The sequence below is a fragment of the Haliaeetus albicilla genome, chromosome Z (genome assembly GCF_947461875.1).
Source record: "Haliaeetus albicilla chromosome Z, bHalAlb1.1, whole genome shotgun sequence".
Taxonomy (NCBI): Eukaryota; Metazoa; Chordata; class Aves; order Accipitriformes; family Accipitridae; genus Haliaeetus; species Haliaeetus albicilla.
In genome coordinates this window covers 7681933-7708406 of record NC_091516.1, presented here as the reverse complement: position 1 = coordinate 7708406, position 26474 = coordinate 7681933, and the positions used below count along the sequence as shown (strand labels likewise).

Here is a 26474-nt window from a genome sequence, read left to right as displayed (position 1 = left end):
GTGCAGCTTAACTGACCAAACCAAACAGGGCCATGCTATTGGCACCTGCCTTATGCAATATGCCACGGTAGTTAGGAAATTTCTGAGACTCGCACACAAATCAGCATAAAAATACGAGGAAGAACTTCAGGTGTGTGAGAATCTCCTTTGCCTGCTTCCCAGTGGTGTTTATTCCACAGGACATGTATCTCAGCCAGGTTTATACACATCATATACATGGACACTTATCTTGGTAGGTCCCCAAAGTGTTCATATTTTAAGAAGAGTTCATACCTTTGAGGGTTTTTGTCAGCCATGTTCTTGGCATCACTCTTGTTCCATTTTTAGTAGGACTTTCTTTTAGTACAGCAGGACTTCTGCCATGATTCATGTGTTTAAATATTAATCTCTCCCAAGGACTAAACGTAGACTGCCAGATTAATTTCATTTGCAATTTAAAGTTTACACCGACTGCTTGTCTTTGTTGTTGTTCTGCTCATGTCTTAGTCTCTCCCAAAGCTGGTAAAGGTTCCCAAGACAGAGTAATAATGCACTGTTTGCAACCAACAGCCTCAGAGAGGTGACAAAGCTCTCCCTGGCACACACAGATTACCTCCAACTCCCACAAAAATCAGTGTAAGGTAAACTGATGGATGTTCTGGACCTTGCAGACACACTTGAAAGACAACTTGAACATCAGAAGCCTTAGAGAGTCAGGAAATGCAGCACTCAAGGATTGGTAAGTCATAGCTGGGCATTGCTAGACCATGTATTTCAGTCCTCACCATTGGAAGTACCTGCTTATTAACTGAAATGTACATAGACTTTCTGAATTCCCTGTGTTTAAACCTCTTGTTTAAAATAGCCTCAAGAAAAGTTTTAATTACTGCCAAGAGCAGCCAAAAAATCCTTGCAAGGAGCCCACCAAATTATTTCCTGGTCCTCAGGCTACTATATGTCTTTTAAGCAGGAATGCTTTTGAAATCCCTTTTGAGCCAGACCAAAGTTAACAAATGATATTGAAACATGTATACACATTCCCTCAGAAAAGACATTATAGAGGTCAAGAGCGCCCCTCCCCCTCCTTTTTAAGCAAAACAGGGTGAAAAACTTGAATTTCAACCAAAACAGCCTGGTTTCTCACATTTGCTGATCATTCACAATGTGAGATCATGAACACTTCTGAGATTAAATCATATAGTATTCTAGTATTCTGTGAAACAACAAATTTATTTTTAGAGGGTTTTTTACCAGTTGCCTTTTCACTTAGATACAAGCCTAGCACATCTGGCTAAAGCATGTCATCATCACTGAGATGTTTAAAGTTGCTTTAAAAAGCCTTTCCCTATACTCAGTGCTGAGCTTTCAAATACATCTTAATTTTGCTTGTTACAATAGGCAACAAGAATTTTTCCAATTCACCACCTTCTAAGAGTGATCTTTACCTGGTAGGATTAATAACTCATTAAGCAAATCATTATTCATTGATAAGCCAGGAAAGATTTTTGAAGGACATGGAAGAACACAGCTGTCTAAATAGCAGATAATTTTATGAGCTTATGAGGCTAAAGAAGTCCCTGTCCTGAGTTCCCACTGTATCATGCCTTTTCTGCACTGAAACGCATATTTAAGTGTAAGCATGGAGCCAGTCCCAGAAAGCACCGTTGAACAACAGCCATGCATAAATGTAAATACAAAGACCATCTTCATCCTTACACCCTACTCAGCATAAAGCATATAGTTAATACTGTACCATAGCAGCTTAAAAAAAAAAAAAAATAATACAGCCTTTTTTTTTCCAAAATAATGCTGCACATTATCAGAAAGAGCTGTGTGAAACTGAAAACCAAGTAAAATAGCCTAAATATTCATTTTGCAATAAGGTCTACCTGCAGCAAGTGGAGTCTATAATTTCCAGACATATCTTGAACAAAATCAGTTGTTTTAACTATAGTTTCCTGGTTTAACTACATTTTAGCCTCCTAGAACAGATAATAATGGTTTCAAGCAAGCAGCAATGGCAGTTGCAAGAATAGGAGATAAGACTCAAACTATTATAGCAGCGAGGCATTAACAACTTTATAGGGTTATTTTAGTGTATTTCGGTTACTTTCAGCTTCCTAGAGACTTTCACTCAAGAGAGTTAAGGATTGCAAAAGATAACTGCTGTTTTGTTTCATGATCACACTGCAGAATTTGTTTTAAAGGTAATGCTGGTGTTGTTGAGTATGTCGCAAACGTAATTTCAATCACAGGAAGTGTTGGTGTTGATAATATAGCGGATGAGATTCACGCCAAAACAAAGGCACAAAGCTATTCTAACTGTTCAGAACATGTACCCAAGAAACCAAGAATTTAAACTCAGGATAAATCACTTGCAAAAGCCTAAAACAGAATTCTTACTGAGTTCTGGCAGCTCTTGCAGGTTTAGCTGTTTTGTTTCACCAGAGGAAGCACTGCTTTGACCCCCAAGTCAAACAAGAAGTCCAGCAAAACAATCCAAGAAGCCCAGGCTTCTCCTGCTCTGACCTCAGCTGCTGGAAGCCACCCTCCCCTTGTTATTGCTGTGATACTTGTAAACTGGGAATCTTATTTCCAGATTCTTCAGTTTACAGGAATTGAACATGTTTGCACTTATTCTCATCAACGCAAGACAGCTGGATGTACACGGGCTGGTCTTTTCAGAAGGAGGAAGCCTTCTTTCAAGTTCTCCATGGGCACATTACGAAAACAGTAGACATACCTTAGACTATATTATTCCTGCCATTTCTGTGCCATTGCTTCAAGGCATAAAAATTCCTTCCTCTTCAGGTTCTCACAACACACCTACTTGGATAAACCTCAATTTCTCTGAGGAAAAAAAAAAAAATCACAGAAACATTTTCCTTTGACCTGGGACTCCACCTTTTCTCTGAGGCCAGCTGGCAAGGCCATATACTTCTCAGCTGTTGAAGCAACACCCAGTAATCATAACTACCAAAAAACTAGTTATTTGGGCTGATGGAGGACTCTAGTGGAAAATCAGAAGATACACAAGTTCATCTCTGATCTTCAAGATAAGATCTGTCTGACAGAATAAAAAAAGCACTTCCCCTTCAGCTGGCAAATGAGGACAGACAGCAGAAACTTTTTGCTAAACAATTTGCTCCACAGATAAAAAAGAGCTGCTGGAGAACTGTCTTCCTGTGTAGGGTGAAGCCTTCATGGGCATCAGACCTGAGGCGTGGTGGGGAAGAAGGAACACCCATTGTCATCTTACTTTTAGCAAGAAATGGTCAAAGAAATATTTCTTCAAAACATAGCTAAGAATTTCTGGGTTTGTTCAAAATGCAGTAACTTGTGATCAGTGGCTCTACATTGCTTACCTCAGCTGATATAAAATAATTTCCCAAGTTGGAAAAGGTAAAATTATTTAAAAAATCAGTGAATTACATTATGCACATGAGAAATATTATGCTGCTGTATAAATTATCATAAGCTTGTTAGTAATTTTCTTGATGGCTAAATTGCTTGAAAGCAACATACAAACAAAAGCATAACCAATGTAGACAAACTCACCAACAGACTGTGGTTAAGAGTAACAGTCCTGTTTGGGAGTCCTTCTGGCAGCATCTGCAGGTCGTTGTCCTACCTGCAGGTCCAGGTAGACATCACAGCAACACAGAGAGCCAGCCCTGTGTCACTGCATTCTGAACAGGCCAATTTGGGCACATAAGGAGGAAAGGAAGCAAACCCCAAATCACACATGGCTCTGAATTTGATTTTCTTTTTGGCAAGTCAGGTTATTTACTAAAACTTGCTGATTAATAAGAAACAATTACACTCTTATTTTCAACTATCAGTTATATATGTTCACCTGGGAAAAAAATACTCACTGAAAACAATTCAATTAGTATAGCATGCTTCATCTCAACATGGACAAAAGTTTAAACTGTACAAAGAGTGGGGTTCAGACCATCCCTTAGCTCTAGACAACTCCTCAACCACAATCAGCACGGCCCACCATCTCTGGGGACGCACAGAAGAAAGTCCCACTTACCACGAGGGTCACAGCACGTTCCACCCCTGTTCGATCCTGCACTAGATTTCACACACTTTCAAACTGAAAATAAAAGCATTTTTTAGTTCACTAAATATTCACTCTGGGCCAGTATTATTGTTTTAGAACAGAAGAGGTTAATGCTGGTGTAATTATAGATAAAAGAAAGGACCCAGCTTTACTAAATTCACATAAATCTGCTTTTATAGTAAAAAGGAGTACACATGCATGCAATTATACCAATATAATGGAAGTGTTTCATTAAAATAGCCTGAGAAAGGCAAGAAATAATTCCTTATTTCCCCTATAGTCAGTTATGCAGTAAGGAATGGAGTTTGGGAGGTGGAATATTCCTTTTCTTGACCTCGTCATTCCCTAGTGCATGGTATGGTTCTTATGCAAATCAAAGTAATCCAGTACTGGGTGTTTTACTCATGCTATGTCACTGGAATTAATGGGATTGCATAGTGCAATGAGGTTGGACAAGAGACACTTCATCACTCTACTATCAACATTTTTTTTCCAAGTGCCTTCCTGATGCCAAGTTTCTTTCAGTCACTCAGGCTTTTGCCAGTAACAGAAATTGGTCTTGGATGAAAGTATTAGTTTCCATGCTCTCTGTGATCCCAAATTTCACATGGGTATAAAATATTAAATAGAATCAAGCAAATAATCCACAATGAACTGTTTCTCCCTCCCTAAATATCTTCCAAGAGGACATACTTTCCTCATTGTTATTCAAGCACAGAGCTAAATTATTTTTAATTGTATTACGTCAGCTTTCAAGAAGTAAGTGGAACTCAAGAGTTGTATACTGTTGCTATGTGGTGACTGATGTCTTCTGGTTTTGGGTGTCGTTTTCCAGTCAGAGGGGTAAGCGAAAAAATTCAAAGTGGAGGAGCTGTATTTACTCATTTAATAAGTACGATAAATACAATGCTTCCCCCTTCTTCTGTGTGTTCAGGCACCCCTGCAGAGCCCTGCTCTCCACTGTCCCACAACCCTCCCCAGTTTGGTGTGATCCCCAAACATGCCGAGGGTGTGCTGCCTCCTGTTGCCTCGGCCATCTGCATTCTCCCGGGGAGAAGGATGCTCAGCAGTGTCAGCCCCAGCAGGAACTGCTTACAACCAGCCATGGGTTAGACTTCACCCCTCCTGGACTTGGAAGGATATGACTTCCTATTGCTTCATTGAAGACTTATGCAATATGGTCAGGGGTCCTGACATTCCTTGTGAATGAATGTGAAAGAGATGCGAGCACAGCCCAGACAAATTCATTAAAATTCTGGGTAGACTTTGTAGCAGTGTTTTTCCTGTATTCCCATTACTTCAAATAAAAAGTTATTGTAAAAACATCAAGACTCCATAAAATAACATCTTCAGCTACTTATGTATTTACAACATGAGTTGCAAATTAATATTTTACTCCAAGATTCCCTTCAGGAAGAGACTTGGCTAAAATATCCTGGAGTCCCAAGGAACTTCAGTTGTATAGATGTTCTGTGGGCCCTGGATACCTTCTTTGCAGAGATAAAGTGTTATTTTAACTGTCCTCATATCACCCTACAGGCTTTGTTCAAGCTATGATGAAGTGTTATTGTACCAACAAAATAAGTCTTTTGCAAAATGCAGCACTTATAGCTATTACCAGAGCTGCTAAGATCTGTTTTGCACTGTTCATTTTGATTATGAGCATAGATTGGTACAATGCCTCATTTGTCAGTCTGCTGAACTGAAAACCCTGTTTTTATTTAGCAACAGAAAACTGCCAATACCCTTCAAAAGAAAAAAGAAATAGCAAAACTATAGTTTGCTATTACCAAACACCTGGGTTAAGAAAGCAAGTAGTTTTTCAGATAGTAAAGGGACCACAGTTAGGACTTGCCTTTAGACCCCCCACTTGTAAGAAAACCAGACACTGAGAAAGAGTTATCATTACTTTTCTCAAAGGAATTATTTTTTTCTCCTGGACTGAAATAGCTAGTGACCACTTGCAGAGCAGAAGAAAGCTTATCTTTAATAGACTTTGGTTCCTTGAAGATAAAAACATCAGAAAATCTGAAAATTCAGTGTTCATCTGAAGCTTAAAAAAATAAAAGTGCTGAAACATGTGTGCCCTCAACTACAGGACACACATGAAGCAACCCATTGACCCTAACTTGACCACAGACATGCACTGACTTTCCTTTCTCAGTGCTATAATCCTTTCAGAGCACTTGTCTTGAAGAAAAGCCCATTAAGAGGTTTTTAGGGCAATCACTCATGCTGCCAGCTCCTGGTGTACTGGTGGGAGAGGTGATTGCCACTAGAGGCTCACCAACACCCAGCCCAGCATTGCTACCTCCAGTCTTCTGCTGGTGGAGGGGTTTGTATGAGGGAAAACAGGCCTGGCAGTAAAGTCTGCTGCTCAAACTGCCCCACCTGATTTTCCTGGTCACTGCAGGAGGTAAGGGGGCAGCACATGAACTGTGCTGCAGGCCACTGGTGCTGTGTAGCAACACGAGGCAAAAAAGCAGTGATGAGACACCAGCAGTGGTGACCCCTTCCATGACCATGGCTTCCCAAAGACCATCTGTGGTCCCAAAGACCATGTGTGCTCACCAACTCAGATGTTCACTGCCTGCTGCTCAGGTATCTTCAGTGCATGAAATCCACTTCACTTTGGCAGTGGCAGGCTCAGGAACTGAATATGGACACATACAGCTTTAATTTTTTCCTTTTACAACAGTAAAATGTGTGCATTATTGCCACCCTCGCCTGCGTTACATTATCTGCTATTTGTCTTTGTCGTTAAGCAGATTTTGCCCCATCTGCGAAATCCCTGACTCTGAAGACAAAACTGCTGCTTTGCATACTTGTGGAGAAGGAGAATGAAGGGTTGCACAGAAATCTGTCCTGTTGCAAGGGTTTTAGGAGCAACCAACCAGGCAGACCCACGTGTATGGCAGAGTATCTCCAGAACAGCTGAATATCTGCCCTAGACTGATTTTAGTTATGCTGATTAACATCAGGTGAAAATGCGGGTGCAGAAGTTAAGAAACAAAGGAATGTGTTTTGCAGCATATGTTGCAATTTTGAGCTTCACACAGCAGGAGGAGGGAGAAACATCTGGCAATAGCAAATACCCTGAGGACAAAGACACCATACGTTAATATTATGGGAACTATTCAAGACTGTGTTCAATGTATGCTAAAAACCAGCCAACTGGCAAATTGTTTCCTTTCACTAATCTGATGTAATGAGGTGTTTTGTTAAAAAAAAAGGAGTTAAAACAGAATATGAAAAACTAATTGGAGGATGTGTATTTCACTCCCCAGAAGCCAGACCGCAGCGAGTGAGCGCAGTGGCGGGGACACAGGCACAGGGGTCCAGGGGCCATGGCGTGACAAGGACCTGTCTGCTCCCACGGGACAGTTTGCGTGGTGTAAACTGGTTTGTGCACTCTGCAGAGAAACCCAGCTCCAGGTCAAACTGGCTTGGGAAACAGGTCAGTGCATTTCCACTGAAGTCAGATGACTTTCACTCCCTGACAGCAGTGACAGCATTTCATGACCTGTGTCATCAAGGTTACCGTAAGGCTGCACTTCACAGCATTGCAGCTCACAAACTTTGTATGCCTACATTATTTTCATCTCCAACTTCCATGCAGTTAACAGGTGATGGTATATGTGCATGTGCACTTAAACAGTCCATAAGATCTTAAGAAACTTAAGATTTGCTATGGTGAAAGTCCTATGGAAATCATTAATATAAAAGACAATGCATTAAAGGTCTCGTCTCTTCTCCTCTTTCTGTTCTTTAAAATCTTATCTGGAGGTAAGTGGAAAAGGCTGCTTTGTACAATGTCTCTGTATGTTTTAATGAGTGAAGACTCTCTTTGTGCACACTCGTGCTTTTGCCAGGTTCCCAGGGAGGCAAACACGGCAGTGTCATCATCACTTTGAAACTGGAGGCAAAGATGTTAGGCAGAGCTTGTCAGGACATCTTCTGAGGTTTTACTGGGAAGCCTTCAGGGTGAAGAAAAATTGGAAGTGACCTTTATACAGAATTACTATACATACAAGTAGGCTTAGACAGAGAAGGAAGGTTCAGGGAAAGGTTTCTGTTAGGTTTTATTCATATTTCAAGCCAAGTAAAGCAACTTCATTTCCCTAAGAAAGTGCTGCCACATGGAGCAGGACAAAAATGTAATTTAGTCAGCAAGAATTATTGGATGTTATAGCAGAAAACATTAGTAGCAGTATGCAAAATTACATAGGGTTTTGACTTGCTGCAAACGTGACAGGTTCCTGTTATACTTTACTATCGCAAATTAATATCTCACTATAAGAAAATAAAGGAAGGGTGGGCCTACAGAGCAGGAAAGACTCAATGAGCGCTAATGAGCTACAGGATTGTCTCACCAGGAAAGCTGTGGAAGCTTCTTCCCTTGAACTTTTAAAGAGTTTCTGCCAGTGTCCCAGAGGAAATCTCTTTACCCGCCCCTTGCAATGATTTAGACAATGTTTATCAGCTTTACTTAACTCTTAAGATAGCCTGATTTTTCTGAGGAAAAAATCCATGGACATGAAGGAAGAGCTGCATATGCTGCTGCTAGTAGAAATTAGGGTTAAATTTGAATTTTATTAACTTTATTTGACCTCATCTTATTCATTTCATGACTTATGTGAAAAAAAAAAGAGAAAAAAATATATAGATATATTCTAATACCCCACTCACAGTTTTTGCTGTCTCTCCCTTCCTCATATACAAGCAAACAAATAAAAGGAAAGCAATAAAATAAGTGCAATAAATTAAAATCCAAAGCCCAGGTGCAGTGTTTTAGTTATACTTTTGGAAAGCACTCTATGGACCAGCTTTCGATGTTCTTTGCGTGACAAGTACAGAAACAATGGAACTGAGGATGGTATTCCCTTGGGTTTTGCTCTGTCATTTTCATAAGGTAAGTGCCACTGCAGAATTCATTAGATTGATTACTTTGAAGGGAAAATGTGAGGCAGACCTACATTGCAGTTCAGGGCCAGTGCAAAAAACAACATCTTGCCCACAACTTTATTTGTGAGAGCTCTGCTCTAAGTCTTTGCATAATTTTTCACACGGCTGTTCTCACCAGCCAGTGCCTCTTCATGGAAGGAGCTCTGCAACCTGCTTGGCAGAGCCTACTCCAAGACCTGCTGCACGCATCCTGCTCCCCGCCAGTGCAAGCACGGGGGCTGGTCCTCTGCCTGCTCTCCTTCCAGCTGGCCTTCCTCCAAAAACACTGACAGTGAGGGCGAGCCAGTTTAACAGTGCCCTCTGCCATGCTGGCATGAGCAGATTCTCCTTTTAAATGCACATGGCAGCATGAGCCCCACTCCTGAAGCAACGGGAGGAGGGGTGGGCTGTTTGTGGGGCAGGGAAGGAGAGGGGATGCTTCCTTGGGACAGCAGCAAGGGCAGGGCAGCAGCAAGGGGATGCAGTCCCTTGGGCCAGGAGGGAGGAGACGTGGGTACCGCGAGGGGAGGAGAAAGGTGCCCCTCACCAGGTGGGTGCCATGCACAGCACAGCGGTGCTCACTCCGGAGTGGGGGGGGTGAACCCTAATTTCGGCTTGTAGACTATTCCAGTGTCAACAGATGAAGTCCAAAATTCATGAGTCTGTGCGATTCCTTACATATCTCATATTATGCTGGGGTTCAAAGAGACCCCTGACGACTCTGTGCCTCGAGCTGCAATCAGATATCCGTGCTTTTGCCCTTTCAGGTTCAAGTGGAGTTTTGCTTTACTGATCAGTTTTTTGACATAATCACGTTCCTGCATGTGATCCAGGCCCAACGGCACGAAAAGAAAACCCTCATCTGCCAGTCTGAAGAAAACATCGCACAGCAACTGGAGATGAACAAATCCCAACAAGCATACTTTAATGGGAGGCTGAAGGGCATGTTCGCCGTAAATACACATTAATGCACTCTTCCCTGCTTCTCTTTGTAAGCTGTTTGTTTGTTTTTAAATACAAGCATGTTCAGCAGTTGAAACATGAACCTACCCGTTGGCAGATGCAGTTGGCACAATGCATCTTTTCTCTCACATTTGGTCTGAGTGTGACAGAAAGTGAGCTCTTCAATACTGCAAAAAGTCAGCTGAAAGCTGAACAGGAGGTCTCAGCACCACCCAACGTACAGCTCCACAGTACCCACGATCGGGGTGGGGGGGGTGGTTAAATTTCATGAAAGAACACAGTAGTGATGTTTGCTCTTTGTGTAAAGAATGAGAAAAATATTTAAAATCATTTTCAAAGTAATTCAATAGCCCTTTTTATCTTTTCCTTTTTTACTCTAGATCATATAACAAAACTCCATCTGTATTCAATTAATAGCATTCGTTTCCATTCAGTTTAGATAAATAAGATCATTTTGACTAGAATTACGAGGACTATGTGTTGGGTTGTCTAAGGACGTGAGTCTAAACCCAGACACATTTAACCAAAAATGTTCAGTGCTACTGTGTACTTACATGTTTCTGTGTTTACTGTGGCCATTTTCCTCCTTTCTTTCACCCATCATATACCAAAAGTTCTAATCACATAAATAATATTCACCTCAGCAATACAATTGTGATTTTTTTTTTATAATGTGGAAAAAGTTGGGTTTTGCAAAGTCTTAAACAATTTGACTCAAGTCAAATCAGTCCTCAAGGGACTGGGTATTTATTTCTTAGCTCAAACATTGAAATAAACTCTCCCAGTTTCCTGAGATTATAGTTTCCTGACCTGGCAATTTCATCCACACAAACAAAAAGGAAATGCCCTTGTAAAATTTCTTATGCAGTTTCACCAGGTCAAGAAATGCACCCAAAATCCTATCACCATTGGGAACATTGCCAAATCTCCTTTTCTAGACCTGGCCTTAAGTTTGGGCAGGATGGGTAAAATGGTCAAGCGACTGGAAGTTACCTTCCAGGTATTTGGAAATGAAAGGTGATACATCTGGGAACTTTCTTACAATCAAAGACAAACACCCACTCAGTGGTTTAACAGCAGATGAGGTGGAGGCAGAAAGATACCTGCAACAGGTGTTGCTAAGTAGTTCTCTGATGACAGGTTTAAAATGCAAATTACAGACAAGTGACCCATTACAGGGCAGGGTTCTAGAAATAAGTAGAAGAATGTGCTTTAAATAAAAAAAATAATAATGCTGTGGTATCACAAATTAATCTGCATTGAGGTTTTGTGAATAAGGAAAGTACATGTCTGTATTGTGTCTCTGCTATTCAGGCTTAAGATGAGTGGCATGGAAGATCCACCATGAAGTAAATAGTTGCTATATTTTATCATGGTGCTATAGGAAGGGAAAAGGTGAGGGATCAAGAATATCGATACTAACCTGATGTGAATGCAAGACCTTGTATTTAGTCCCCCTGCCTCCAAGCAGTCCAAAGTGGAGGGGGAGAGTGGCTCCATTCACACCTAGCAAGGCAAAGGCAAGTTAAATGGAAAGGAAAAAAGACCTGGCTAATACACAGGGTATTTTTGCATGTCTCATGTTATTAGATTAAGGAGGTATTTCTGATAAAAAAAGGATTCTTCTTACAACAAAGCATTTTCATATATCCAGACCAGCTCCTACCAAACAAGGAACAAATATGTGACCTCCACCAAGGCTGCAGAAAGTTGCCAAAAGTTGCCTGCATCTTTCCACAGACCAAATTTGACCTTGTGCACTCACTGTTGCAATTTCTTCCAGGGATGTGCAGCCACAGAACTGTATCCCTACATTTTTATCCTCTTGCAAGCATCACTGCTGAAAAAAAAAAGAGACGTCTTGGTATGATCAGAGAACTGGTCAAAGACAACAGACACAAAACAAATCACACTTATCTCTGTGCACATTACCCCTGTTTCGTTGTGTCTGTGCTGTACAGCCTCCACGCTGAGTCATGCCATTACCTCATGGGAAACTCCTCTAAAAAGTGATGAGCAGTACTTCTGCAATGTACATACACGATGTCATTACCTGCATCTGACTTCAGCATTGCTGTTGTCCTAGTGAAATAGCTACAACTAAATTTTCTGAGATATACTGAAATACCCACCAGTAGAGAGAAGGCAAGAAAGAAACTTAGGAAGGAATGAAGAGGGAAACTTGAGGGAAATAAATTTTTTAAAGTGGTAGGGAAAGAAATTTGAAAAAGTGGCATTCTTTTTAATATGAGCAAGCATATAAGGAAGAAGAGGAACTGGGAAATTATTCCCCTTTGTCTCTTTTTGCCAACTTTCCTTAGTTCTTTTGCATTAGGAGCCACTGGCCAAAAAAATTGTTCAAGGGGTAATGACCCACCAACTCATCCTCTTCTCCGTGACCTACTGACTGAGAGCCTGAGATACTTGTGAACAACAGAAGAGCTTGCAGGTACAACAGACTGGATGTCTTCTGACAAAATATTTTGGTTGTCAGAAAGCAAAGATTCATCAAAGCAGAAACTGCTTGTGGGAAGGGACTGGCATTTAAGGATCTCTCCATTTTTAAACCAAAACCTTCATTAAAAGATTTACATTTATTAAATCAACTTATCTGACATTTCCAAGATGAAATCTTCACCTTCCTTTCCAAACCAATTCCCTGTTTGAAATTTGGGTTGTTTTAAATGGTTTAAAACACCAAAGGTCGAAATACCTATCACTTCAACAAGAACTACTGCAAAAATGTATTCAGTGAGTTAATCAAGGCACTTTCCTCTGCATTCAGCATAAGAAGCATTTCAAACATATCAAAGTTCACATAAGGCAAATTCTGAGTTAGGCTCTTTTCTGTGGTCAGGCTCAGTCAAATTCATACACACAAGCAAGCCCTGTCCTCATGAGCAAGCCCCGAAGGCCTGGGTTATAAGCATCATGGGAAATGCTTGTATCACACTATTGAAATGGAGTTAAATACTCGCAGCAAGGTACCTGAAAGTAACAGACTTGCAGAAAATGGCATCTCACCTCTCTCACAATAACACACCCGTCAACATGCCTGCATATTTTTTCTCAGTTTCTAAAACCCACCATCTTTTCAGGTTTCTTTTCTTTAAGGACAGCTAAATAAACTGTACCCAGAAATCTCTTGTGAACTTACTGGAGCTAAAGTTTTTCTTTGCTTGGCTCCCATCTAAATTCCTATTCCTTCACTTTCCCATGAAGAGCAATCCTTTCTCTTCTGGATCAAAGCTGGTGAGACCCTTGTAGCTTACTTCCAGCACAGGTCAGGAGGAACCACCTTTCCCCCCAGACTGTGGTAAACTGCATTTTCAGCCTTCCCTATGATGCTGACACAGCCAGTAGAAACTATGCAGGTGCAGCTTTGCAGCGCTATGAACACTGGGTTTCAGTACTCTTTCCCTTGCCACAGACATGCTACTTGCAGCATGAGATCAGTTAACTGTTCCTGACAGAGCATGTTACAGTAAACAGGCATTGGTTTCATCATGCAGGCTCCCCAGCATTTTTTCAGCTGGGAAACAACTGTGAGAACAATGGAGGATACGTCGCTGACAATAGGTGCAATATCATTTACATTTCTGACAAGCTCTCAGCATTGCTTTATTTCAGCTGAGTTCCTGCCTCCATTATGTGACTGCAATGTGCCTGCCGAGTGATGAAATGCTGGCTCCCTGACAATAGCTGTAGTGGGATACACCCAGTATTGGTTGAACACAAGGTGACTTTCCCAGCTTGTAAAGGCCTGGGAAAAGACATGAATAATGCTGGTGTAAACCACAATATCCAAGAGGTATTGAGTTCTTCCTCACACATCTGCAATAAAAATAAATAATGGGCAGGAGGCTACTACTGTTGCACATAATAAGGACACATAAGCTCAGAGCCCATGTACTTGCACATTGCTGGATAAGCTTCCTTGGGGTCCTTGGGATTTTTCTGCAGATGGGCAATCCCTTTCTACTTCTCGGGCAATGGTTTAGAGAGAACGGTGTGCTTTACTCCTGCCCAGATTCCTGTTGTCCTCTGCTGGGAACTCACACATTTGCAAGACAAAGCCATACCTATTGTCTAAGTAGGTAAAACAGGTATAGAAAACATACAGAGAAGGAGTGGTGCTGGTCAGTAACTGTGGGAGCCCTCAGCTGAAGACCCATCCACCACACAGCCCAACGTGGGCTGATACCTCCTTCAGGAAGATGGGATTTGCTCATCTCCCCTTTCACAGCCCAGCCATGCACACTTCTGACAAATTTTAATGGAAGATCATGAGTAACCAAGCAGAAAAAAACTCAAAGCGGATGTCACAACTCCAGTATCTCAGTGCAAGCTCTCTCTCACTTATATATGTAAGTTTCCATTGCCTTTTTAAGGGCTGCATGGCTACTTCTGAGGGCTAAATATATTCCTTACCACCTACACAAGAGCACATTGCATTGTCAAACTGCATTTACCAGCCCATCATCCCCACCTCACATTATGTGTCAACACTGATATCTCCATATAGCAAAACCACATTAGGGCTAGCTTTAATATTAGGCACCAACCACCTCTTCACCTGGGCTTATGGGGAGGTCTTTCAGCCCAAAATGAGTCCCACACCACTTCAGCCAACTTGCAAACCATGCTCAAGGCAGCTGAATTGCAGCTTATGTGAGGCTGCCTACACAAGACAACAGCAATAGCTGAGTAATCCTGGCAGCCTGCTTTTCAGTTTGTTGAATTATTAATTTTCAAAACACTTTTGTTGAAAAAAGAATTGCAGAATTTACCAGGTTAAGACCTCAAAGCCCTTCAACACAAAAAAAAAGCAAAAGCATACTCTTCATGAGAACCAGTGCACCAAATATTTCCTGTGCTCAGAGGGTTCTTCCTAAGACTCCAGGAAATGCTGAGCTACTTATTAAGAAAAAGTTGCAAGAGTATTACTAACTCCAAAACAGGGCCAAGGAATACAAGGTGGCAAGAGCAGTTCTTTTGTAAAATGATACTTTCTGCTGTCCAAACTACAAGGCTAACTTTTTGTGTATGCAGACCATGTTGGTGTTACCCTGTCACACCACTAACAACTACCTTTAACTGACAGGCAGAGACAAATGAGTCTTCTGTACCTCTTACTGCTCCCCCATTGGAATTTAGATGCAGCACTCCTCAATCCTACACAAAGCTCAGTATCATTTCCCAAAGCACTGCTGCATCTTTGGCAGGACTTTGAGAACTGGTGGCTCACTGTAAACTGCTGCAAGACACTTGGATCGTATATAGGTTCAGGGATATGAGTTTCCTCTATGCACTTCTGCCAACAGCAATGCTCACCAGCAAAATCATGGAGTACACTGCAAGTGAAGATTCAGAAGTAGCAGCCAAAAGTTCAGCAGTCCAGACTCCTCTTTCCAAATGGAGTCCTGTGGTTGTACAGCGCTTTGTCAGGATAATTTTATGATCATTGGGAAGTGTAGAAACCTGGTCTAGACATTCCAGTCAAGAGTTCAAAAAAAATACAGCAACCCTGCTGCCTTGGAAGTCCTCCAGAATCACTCCTCCATGAAACCTAAAGTGTGACATGAGAGTTTGTTTCCGGGAGCTAAAGCATGTTTGGCGTGTGTGTGCTTGAGTGACAGAGCTCAGAGGCCATGGTGCTGCGGCTGGCTTCTCCTTCCTCTGGAGCTCTGGCACTCCCAGGAGGCTGCTGCAACAGAGACCTCAATTTGCTGCTATGGCTGGGATTTTAGGAGAAGACGACTGTTGATGAAACCTCTGCCTTGTGATACTTCAGCAGTATCGTTCCCTGCACACGATCTGGGCATTGATGCCTAAAATTCCCCACCTCCCAGAAGCAGAGGCCAGCCAGGTCTGCCTGCAGTCCAGGAGAGCAGGGAGCTGCTGGGAGGACAGGGGCAGGAGGAGCTCCCCAGCTGGGACACCCGGGCGAGGGTTGGCTGGAGGAGGGCAAGCGAGGCTCTGGGTTGGCCACTGCCTCTGCAAAGCCAAAGACTGTGAAACGGATAGATTTGAGGAATTTGTTCTGCACGTCATCCTGAATTAAGTATGCTGCCCTTTTTGTCTACTTAATATTGTCAGTTAAGACAACCGGTTCATGTTTGTGAGTGAGGAAAATTAGCCCCCAAGGCACCAAAAGGTTTCATTTTTCTGGATTGTTGAACAATGGCTTAAGACAATGATTTATTACCAATCACTTAAAATTTTAACCCATTCTTTGTGACTGCCTAAGAAGAGGTATATGAATCACAAATAGAAGCACTGTAGATCCAAAAGGTAGATCATTCATTTTCTTTTGCTATTTTACTCATGATTTTGAGATCTTTGTAAACTCTGAATAACATATTTGCAGATTTGATCTTAATTTTTTTTTTTTTTTTTTACAATCTCACCATCCTATCCCAACTGCAAATGGTGTTAAAGGACAAAAATCCCCTACAATTTATATGAAGGAAGTCAGTGCATTAGCATACCTGCATGACTTCTGTAATTTGGATATTCACTGAAAGAGCAAGGTCTTTTAAAATGTTTTGGAAGAACCTTGAAAAATCTTGCAAAACCTTCTAGAATCAGATGCTAAGAGGCTTTGCTCTGATCTTGTGCTTTCTTTGCTGGTCCACCTAGCATTCACAAAGAAACTGAATTACAAATCACAGCATCAAGTTGCAGCTAACACTAATCAGTAAAAGCAGTGCTAACACTACCACAATGTATGGGACACATCTCCTGCCAACTGGTTTTGTTTCTGTTTCTTTCTCAGAGATAGCTTCTCTTAGTCTTTTACTATCGGAAAGGTGGAGCAAAGCCTCCAAGTGGAATTTTACTGCTCTGCCTCTAATTTAGGAGGCTGAGATCTCCTATTCAGATAGAAAGCTTGCTCTTCCAGAAAAGGTTCACTTAGTAAGACGTTTCTGATATGGGTCAAAGCAAGAAATGACAATGTGTAGGAGATTACCAAGGAAAGGTTGATTTCAAATGTTTTTCTTATTGCTGGTTGATTGCATATTATTTTTGTCTCCCCAAATAAAATTTGTTAATCATACCACTGAGTCACTGTGCTTTGCAACTCCTACATGATAAAAATAAAATACTTTCATTTATATTTATTTATTTTTATGCAGACCAGGAGTATGCTGCACAGAAGCACTTACGTACTTTCAGGTGCTTCACTTGCAAGGCCGCATTCTTTTGATTACCTGCATTCCCTCCACTTAGTATTGCTTACCAGAGCTGGGTTGTTTATAGTTTCTGATTAGCAGAACTTGACTCAGAACAATTGCATTCTTTGAATATGAAGATAAATTCTTTCACTGTGGCAGAGGGATTCATCTGCACAAATGCCATTGATGTGCTGCTGCTTTTTCATTAATAATCAAATTAAAGTCACAACCCACGCAAATTCCAAGAGCCGGTTATCTGAACATGGTAAACTCTGATGAGTAGGACTCAGTGCATGCTACAGTGAAAATATATAACGCAGAAAATCCTTTAACTAGTCTGAAAAGAAGATAGCTGAATCTAACAGCCTCTGCTCATGGCTTATACTTTTTATCTTCAATACAGACCATATTAAGCAATAAGAAACAACTGCTGAGCACAGAATTGCAATGCAGAACAGAAAAAGATGCAAGCAAGAAGACTTTTGGTCTCACAGTGCAGCAAACAGAAGCAGATCACTATGTACCCTCTTCTGAACAGCATGAGTTTGCAGTGCGACAGTGAGAGAAAGCACAGAGTTCACAGAGGCCCCAGGCAAAGACTGAAGCCATATTCTTTGCACTTGCATGTTGTTGACTTGCAGTGATGCCTGCCAGCCTAGGGAGGCCCTTGAGCTGCTCAGACTGCCCACAAGTTGGTTTTCTGCAGAGTAACTGAACCTGGTGCTAATGATGCTGGTGTGGCTGATGAAAGGGTAACAGCTCTGGAGACAGAAGAGGCAACACCATCAGCAGGTCTGGAAAGGGTGCAGAGGGCACACAAACCTGCAGCTCCCAGAGGAACTGGGCTCAGCAGAGTCACCTCACTCTCTGGAGATGTCAAAGGACACCAGTTAAATCACAAATGAAAGTGCATGCCTGGACACAGGCAGACATGTCTGTTTCTTTGTGCATTTTGCGACAGGCTGTCTAGGAGTGTCAATACAGTAAGCAGTGCAATGATGGTGAAATCTTTGTTAGAGATTTCTTTTATCGCTGTTGCAAGTATGATTTCATCTACCCTCATACATTTTTCTTTCATTTTTAAAAAGTCTCTGTGCACAACTATAGCCAGAAACTCTGTGTTATTTCCTGTCCTACTGACATTCAAAGGCCAATGTATGGGGCATTCTGCTTGCCCATCCAGGGTCCCTGAATGTTGGGAGCCTGAACTATCTGAACATGGCAGACCTTAGAAGCACCTCTGTAGTCCATCCCCAGTTGCAATGCTAGTTGCTCTGATTGAGCAGAATTGGCAAAGCAGGGTTTCTCATAGCAGCTCCACTATACCCATACCAGCTGGGAGAGGGAATAAGTGGATCATGAGAGATTAAATTCATGGGCAGATGGAACATATGACAAAGTAAATGAAGCAGATGTATGGTGGGGGGTAAGAAATGTCCTAGAATAACTAAGAGGTGTGCTGTAACACTGCTAAGCTCTGGGGAAATGTACAGGTGAGAAACTTGGTAGAGATAAGGAAACAGCTAGGGGAATTAATAGATGTGCCTTGGGAGATGAAAAAATTTGTCAGAGCTTCTAAGAGAAAAGCTTGGGAAGGTAGTAATGCCAACTGTGTTGAGGGAGGATGAGAAACTGAGTGGAGAGGCCAAGATAAGCAGTAGGAAGATGAATAGCAGGAATAACCAAAAGGCAATGCCAGGCTTGAGTAACAAGCCAAGGAAGCCAACAGAAGTGCCAAGAGCCTGAGAAATAACCTTGAGGAGACAATTAACATGAAAGCCATCTCATGAGAGCCAGGAGTTGTGGTTTGGAGATCAAGACATGAGGCTCTTTCTTCAGATCACACTGAAAACTTGGGTATTTTCTGGTATTGAAGGCCTTTGTCTAGGTTTCTCATAGCAAACAGATGACAATTTTATCTGCTTCTATAATATGTATGTTGTACATGTGAGAATTATAAACAGTAGTGGTTTTCAGCATAGTTGGTAAACTCTTCAAAATTGCTTAGAAGTCTTATGAAATCACAGCCCTTATTCAGCCCAACCCCGGGCTCTAAAAATATAAAATCATACAAACCCTTATATAAAAAAATATAAAATACAAAGCTCACCTGCAGAATTCGCAATGGTCTGAGGGTACATGAGCTTCTCTTCTAGCCTTCTCACTCCTCCAAGGGTGTTGGTAGCTGGTGCAATCCTAGCACAAGGGCATGGTTTCTCTCTACTTCTTTAGCCTGATGTAACATGGTGGGGACCTGGAGACAAGATGAAACCTTCCCCACAACTCCCTCAACTGTCCTTAGCTGCCACCCTGCACTCAGTGATCCAGCACAGGCAGAAAATTAATCAAGGAAGGAGAGTGTATCTGAAAGCACCAAACTCACCTCTGGTCAAGCAGGTAGACATGAGTCAGACATCTGCCCCTACCACAGGGACTAAATCCTGGGAAACACCATCTGACCTCTCTCAGAAGGTCTGTATTTTTCAGGAGATTTTTCTCTCCTAAGCAAGGCCATTACCTACTCTTCCCAGCAAGAGCAAATCCCCGGCCACCTTTTAGACTGAGAGCCATCAGGGGGCCCTGTCCCTCTGCAGGCAACTTGGTGGCATCAACAGTTCTCTCTGCCCTTGGATTTCTGCTGTCCAGAGAGAGCACATAATTATGTATGTACATATATAGTATTCCTCCTCCATACACTTTGGGCGTAATTCTGCACAGGCTCTGGACCTTGCCAAGTTATTTAGCCCAGTGCAAAGTTTGAAAGTCCCCACATCAGAAGGAGAAACTCTTGGCAAACTCACAGCTCTCTTTATCCTACTGCCAATAGTGGTGCAGAGTACCACTGAAGTTGCCCCCTTACGGAGACACCTTACTGTAAAACATGGCTAATTCTGGACATGTCTGGTGCTTTTCTTGTTCCCTTATGCTATAGAGCTAAATCATTAGCTGCTTTGATCTAAAGATGCCATGCTAGACGCTACTGAGTGGGTATGCGAGGAAATAACAAGGGAGGTTCCTTCCATTTAGAGATAGGCTATGAAAAAAACAGGCTATTCTAGGATTGTGACTTTCCCAGGAGATAGCTAGTAGACTGTCTCTCCAGAGGACAATGACTAAGCAAGTGATTTTCTAGCATGGCATTGTGACATGGCATTATCACAACTTTTGCTTTCACAGCATCTACTTATGTAAGGACTGGATTTACAGGGCAAATGTGAACAAAAACTGCGTTGAGGAAAGATGCACTTCCTTCCCAACTCCAAAATTACCTTTTCAGTGATTTCAAATGCAAATATTTAAAATTTATGAATGACAAAAATCTTTGCTATTGGCTTAGTACCCATACTGTCCCCTTAAAATACCTGTTGTGAAAGCAATACCTTCTTATCCCTATGTCTGCATGGTTTTAGAGTAATAGAGGAGAAAAGTTTCACCATCTCTTCTCTGTTATTTGTCATTTTCTGTATGTGTTCACTCACAGCAGTAGGATGAGGAACTTTTAATATGTAAATTAATGAAGTGGCGGTGTAAGTAATTTTACACCCTTATATTTTGAACATATTAAGTACAAACTGGGTATTAACATCAGCTGGTGAGTCAGCTCCTCTGAGCACAGGAAGAATTGAGATCAAATTCGACATACAAATTTCTATCATTCTTATTAAAATGCAAATATTTGTTCAGAAACCCTTATGATTAATTGGCATGAAGATTGCATTAAAAAAAAGGAGTCATAGTGCTGGAATACTGGCAAAATAAGGCCTCTTTGATTGTTTTTTCCACTACAAGGGCTAGATTTTAAAATTATTCACTTCCTTGGGCTTAAGACACCAGTTCATCTACCCTACCACAGTTACTGTGACAGTAGGCAGCAGTAGGTGTTTAGGAACATGACAGATAAGGCAAGAAGAGTGTGACCTTTCTGTTGATCTATCTTCTCATCTTCTCGCAGTTAGTGATTTAGGGACTTGTCAAGCTGGAAGTTGCGCCAATGATAGACTATGATCTGTGAAGCTGTCCAGGCTCTTTTTTAATCCATTTATACTTTTAACAAATCCACTACAACAGACACCTTAATTTGATTATATACTTTTTGGAGAGGTAGTTTCCTTTTCATTTGGTTATAACTTTTTTACCTAACCCCACCAATCTCTTGCATTGTGAGAAATTATGCTCTACTCACCTCTGTGCCATTTTTGATATCAACATTTTTATCAGATCCCCCGCAGTCATGAGTTACCTGTTATTATCTGAGATGAAGAGCCGCACTTTATTTCTCCTCAGACAGAAGTAATTCCATACCTCTGTTCAGCTTTGTCAATCTTCTCAGTCTACCTTCTAGGTTTATTGCTACTTTTCTGAAATAGGGTAACCAGGTTTCCATGCAATATTCAAGGCACAGATAAACCATGGCTTTGCAGTAGCACAGTGCAGCTTTCCTTTTTTTGTTGTTTTTGTTTGTTTGTTTTTCTTCTCTATTTCTTTGTTAATATTTGAGAACTCTCACAGTTAAGTTACTAACAAAGCTAATACTTCTACCTGGAAACCATTCATTGCTTATACTCTTACACCATACAACTAGAAGACAGTAATAATTTCTAACAGTATTACTGGGAGTTTAACCCCTAATGAACCAATGTTTTTAAAAATCTCTTTCTGAGTGCTAATTTAGAGACTTATAATAACTTATAATACTTGCTTATTATACTTATAATAATTGCTATTTTTTCGCATGTGCATTACTTCATACTTTCCAGCATTAAATTTAATCTGTCCTTTTATCATCCTGTTGTTCAATGCTCTAAAACCTTTCTGTAACCCTATGTCATCAGCTTTTGTTTGGACTGTCCTAATAACTATGTGTAATCTGCAAACTTTGCCAACTCTCAACTTATCCCCATACCAGATCATTTTAGAGCAAGCTGGTCAGCACATGTCAGTACTAGAGAAGCTTGATGTGGACCTCCGTTCTTGCTGGCATTTTTCTTTACTGTGAAAGGTCACTCTTTGTTGTTACTATTTATTTCTTACCTGTTAATCAGTTGCTTCTCCACAGAAAAAAAGGTCCTTTTTCCTGTGAGAACTTGATTTCATTATTCTTCAATAAAGAAAAATGTCAAAGCCTTTTTTAATATTCAGATTCTTACTTTGGATCTACATATGGACAAAATTTCAGCTCCTTCAAAGTATTCTAGTAGGTTTGTGAGGCATGACCTCCAAAAACTACCCTTCCTACTCCAAAAGGAAGTCATACATATCTATGGTAAATGTTTGGTTCTGCTATTTTATTATGGTTAATGTTCAGTTCTACTATTTTGTTACAGTTGTTATAAATTTGCAGGGTACAGAAGCCAGGCTTTTTGATCTGTGTCTTCAATGATATTTCTCCACACCTTTTTTTAAAGACTAGCACCATTCTATTTATCTTCTACACATATTGAACTCTGTTTAAGTGACAAAAATATTTCTATCAGAGTTCTTTTAAAATTCTTACATTAATACCATTTGATCCTAGTAATTTTTTTACTTTTTGTTTTATCAATGCCTTCTAACACTTTTCTTTTTTAAATTTACTTCTAAATTGACAGTTAAAACTCTAGATTCTCTCTTCCTGTAGTGATGGACTGCGGGGCAAAAGCCATTCTCCGTGGTCAATACCAGCTGAAACAATTAATCTGGCTTTTCTGTAGTCACTATGTTTCTCCTGAGTGTTCCTTTTGACCCTAGTTATCTATGGCTGAACAAACTGACTTAGTTCTCCCTCTCATTAAAAAAATTAGAAAACCTTAATGCCACCTTACTTGCATTTTGAAACGTGTTTTGTGTACTGCTTAGAAATAATTTAGTAATTCCTTCTCCTCTTCCATAGCAATACTTCAGATTTTCAAGTACCACTGTGTTTTCTGTGCTCCCGTGACCTTGTCTCTCTCCTTTCCATTTTCGGGTTGCTGTTATCATCTTAGCCGTTGAATGATGCTGTAAAACAGATTCTAAAATCGTGTTATTTAGATAGGGAATTTCAGTCCATAGGAATTACACAGTGCATTTATTACAGCTGACCTTGTACCATGTATTGTACCTTGTAATATACCTCATGGTATACTGTCTTATTCTTTATATTCCTTCCAGCAAGTTTGTAAAATGCTTATTCTAATTCATATTTCTTGTGTTTAGATATCAGTATTTGTCCTGAATCTCTAGAGAACTTCAGCATATCTGTGGACAGGTACAAATCTGCATGTTCTACATATTTGCATTATGGAGTGCAAGCTCTTTTTGTGTGGCAAAAATCAATATGACTTAAAGGATAAGATAGTTCAGTATCTAGGCTAAGTTATTTGAATCAGGTATGTTAAGCGTGTTAACCACACCACACATCAAAGAAGTAATGATTAAATGTTATAGCGTAATTTCTTCTCAGACAAATTATCACAAGATATCTCTTGTGGCATCACTGAGCTATGAGCAAAAGTGTCCATAACTAAAGCATCAAACTATCATTATCACTGACTTTGCCATTGAAGCTTGTCATACAAAAATATGCAGATTTTTTAAAAGGCGATTAAATGATATTCAAATTATAGTAAACCAAAGCAATCATCTCAATATTGCTAGGTTTATATATCTTCTCAAGATTAGAAAGGGAACTTTTAATGTACTTTTCATCTTCACATTTTTTTTTAATTCCTTGCCAAATCGTTTTCTTTCATCATTCATGCACAGTGCATCATCATTATAGTCAGGTTGTGCAAGAGACAGGCCTAATTTTCTTCTTCAGAAAACTATGGAGCATTCATAAAATGTATGTCTACTCGTGATTTTATTGGGTAACACTGTGAAAAACAAATTTTTGTTCTGAACTTTGGTATATAGGATCCTAAAATATGTATTTGGAAACCGAGAAACAAATTACCATGAAATTAAAGGCTGTACCAAAGCATACAGAGAAGGTAGCATACATGAATGGGCACTCAGTGCTAACATGTGTGCATGGTCGTGGGGTGGTTAGCTGCAAGTTCTTTGCACAGCATGGCTGGCTTATCATTAGAACAATTGGCCTGAATCTAGACAGGCCTCCTCCTTTCAGGAGGTAGTTCATGGAGCCCTAACAACTTCTCAGTGTCTTTCATTTCACCACAGCTTACATCTCCCCTGTCATTGCACAGAAGGTCTAAACTTTGACTGTGAGACACTTGAGCTGGCAGCCTTTCTGGTGTGTGTATTTTCACTGCCAGACATGGTTTTGGGGGCTGTCTGTGATGGCCACAATAATTCCATTAAAGACAGGCTATGCCACATGGGCAGTTATTCAGACAGGCTCCTTGGCCCAGTGGTTACCACCACTACATGGAGTGGGTACACCAGGTGGACAGCTCTGCACACCTTCTTCCACAAGTGCCTAGATGCTCATTTAGATGGTAAGCCTCAGTTTAATCCCCTTGCCGTTCCTGATGCCAAGGGAAATTGAAGGCCGTCTGAAGTGCTTAGCCTGAAGTGCAGCCAGAAAGCAACAAAACTATGCAGAGGTAGTTCTGCCTAGAAAGGCAGCTGGTGTTCTTTCTCCCTCCACATCCCTACCTCCACAAATGCATCAGGAGTACTGTTTGACTAATCATTCCTTTCCAGGAAGGTGGCGTCAAAAAGTGGTATCTGCTGGATAGCTCTAATTTTTTCACACATAAATGAATGCAGCATCAGATATGAGAAATGTGGGAGAGTTGCAAGGGGAGGGTTAATAAAAGATGTAAACCTCTCAAATTCCATGTCTCCCTCAAAGAAAGTACCGTCAGGAATGGGGATGATCACACTACTGAGTTCAGAATAAAGCTTGTCTATAGAATAAGCACTGCTGTTCATGCTGAACAGGTTTACCCAGCTCTATAAAGATGGGTTGCAATCAGCACTTCCCAGAGCCTTCTTGATGCAGAAGTCTCCTTACCTTTTGAACTTGCAAAGTGCCTAAGCACAGCTTACCCAGTAAAATAAAACATGTGGCATATCAGTAAATTCAGTTTTTAATTAGCTCTCTTTCTATCTCCATTTCTAATACTGACAGATCTTGAATGGGCTTTTTGTTATTACTATTGACTTTAGCCTTTTGAAATACTGCTGAGGGGTGGAGATGGAATTAGATTCAGCAGCACTTATGCCATCATCTGTTTGGTATGTTACTTCCTTTCACTCTGATGTTGGGAAGATCACACCCAGCCTTCACATTCCTCTTCGACAAGTTGTGTCAAGGAAAGGGGAGAAAGGAACTGCCCCACATACCACTGGATATCAGAAAGGAAGGTCTTAATTAGGAAGTCGAGATGTAATTTCTACAGAAATCAGCCCTTCCTTTTGTCAGTCCCAGGTCCGGCTGCTATAACAATTTCAACAACATTGTCTTAAGAAGTGAGGGCTCAAAAGGTAATACAGTATTCTCTGGGGTTATTTAATGCTTTTGGCTTATATCTAAAAGGGATGCTGAATTCTTAAACTTAACAGCAGTAGTAAATCCCTAAAAAATGAAATTAAATAATGGAGTTTGTTTTGGCTGGCATTTCAGAGAGAGAGGTGAGGTGATTAAAAAAGGCAACATACCAGAACATGAAAAGTAACTTGCTCAGTGTTGTACAATAGCAGCTCATTCCTAAGGAGCTGAAATTAAGAACTCCGTTATTTTCTTATTCATAAATTTGAGACATACAGATTATAAATTTTTTATCTACACCTTTCCTATTCTTCAGCAGTAGCCATAATAACAGTAGTAAATAACCAGAAGGCAGAAGGCCATGAAATGCACAATCACGGTCATACATTTACAATATTCCTGCTTAAGAAATATTTAAACTTTAAAAATAATGTTTGATCATATTTTGTAGTGACTCGTATGTAAAATAATGCATGTATTTCTGACTCATTGAAAATTTTTTAAAACTGACTCATTCATCTTAGAAAGGAATTCACTGAAAATCCTTTGTAGTATGCCCATAAACCTATGAGAATATAATAATTCAACATAAATAAAGCATTTATAATATTTCACTCATAAGAAAAAAACCTGCTTAACCAGAGTCAAAAGAACATTTGTCTCAAAACATCATTTTCTTTTTGTTTTTTATCTGCTGAATTAGGGACCATGAAGTCCAATGGTCCATAAGGACCATTTGGATACTAGAAAATAATTTATGTTAAGCATCTCTCATTCTTAGACAAATAAGATGCTTCTGAAACTTTTATGCAAAGTTTGAACATTTCCAGTCCCGTAGGCATTTTTTTTTTCATTGCTTGATGCTTATGACATGAGAAGAGAATGAATGGTGGCCAGACACCTCGGGGGGCGGCGGTCAGAATGA

The 26474-nt window shown here is 40.6% G+C and overlaps 1 long non-coding RNA gene across 1 annotated transcript in view; it reads left to right on the top strand.

The window, feature by feature from the left end:
* Positions 1–26474, top strand: part of LOC138683873 (uncharacterized) — a 446426-nt gene that overhangs the window by 140156 nt on the left and 279796 nt on the right. The window lies entirely within an intron of this gene.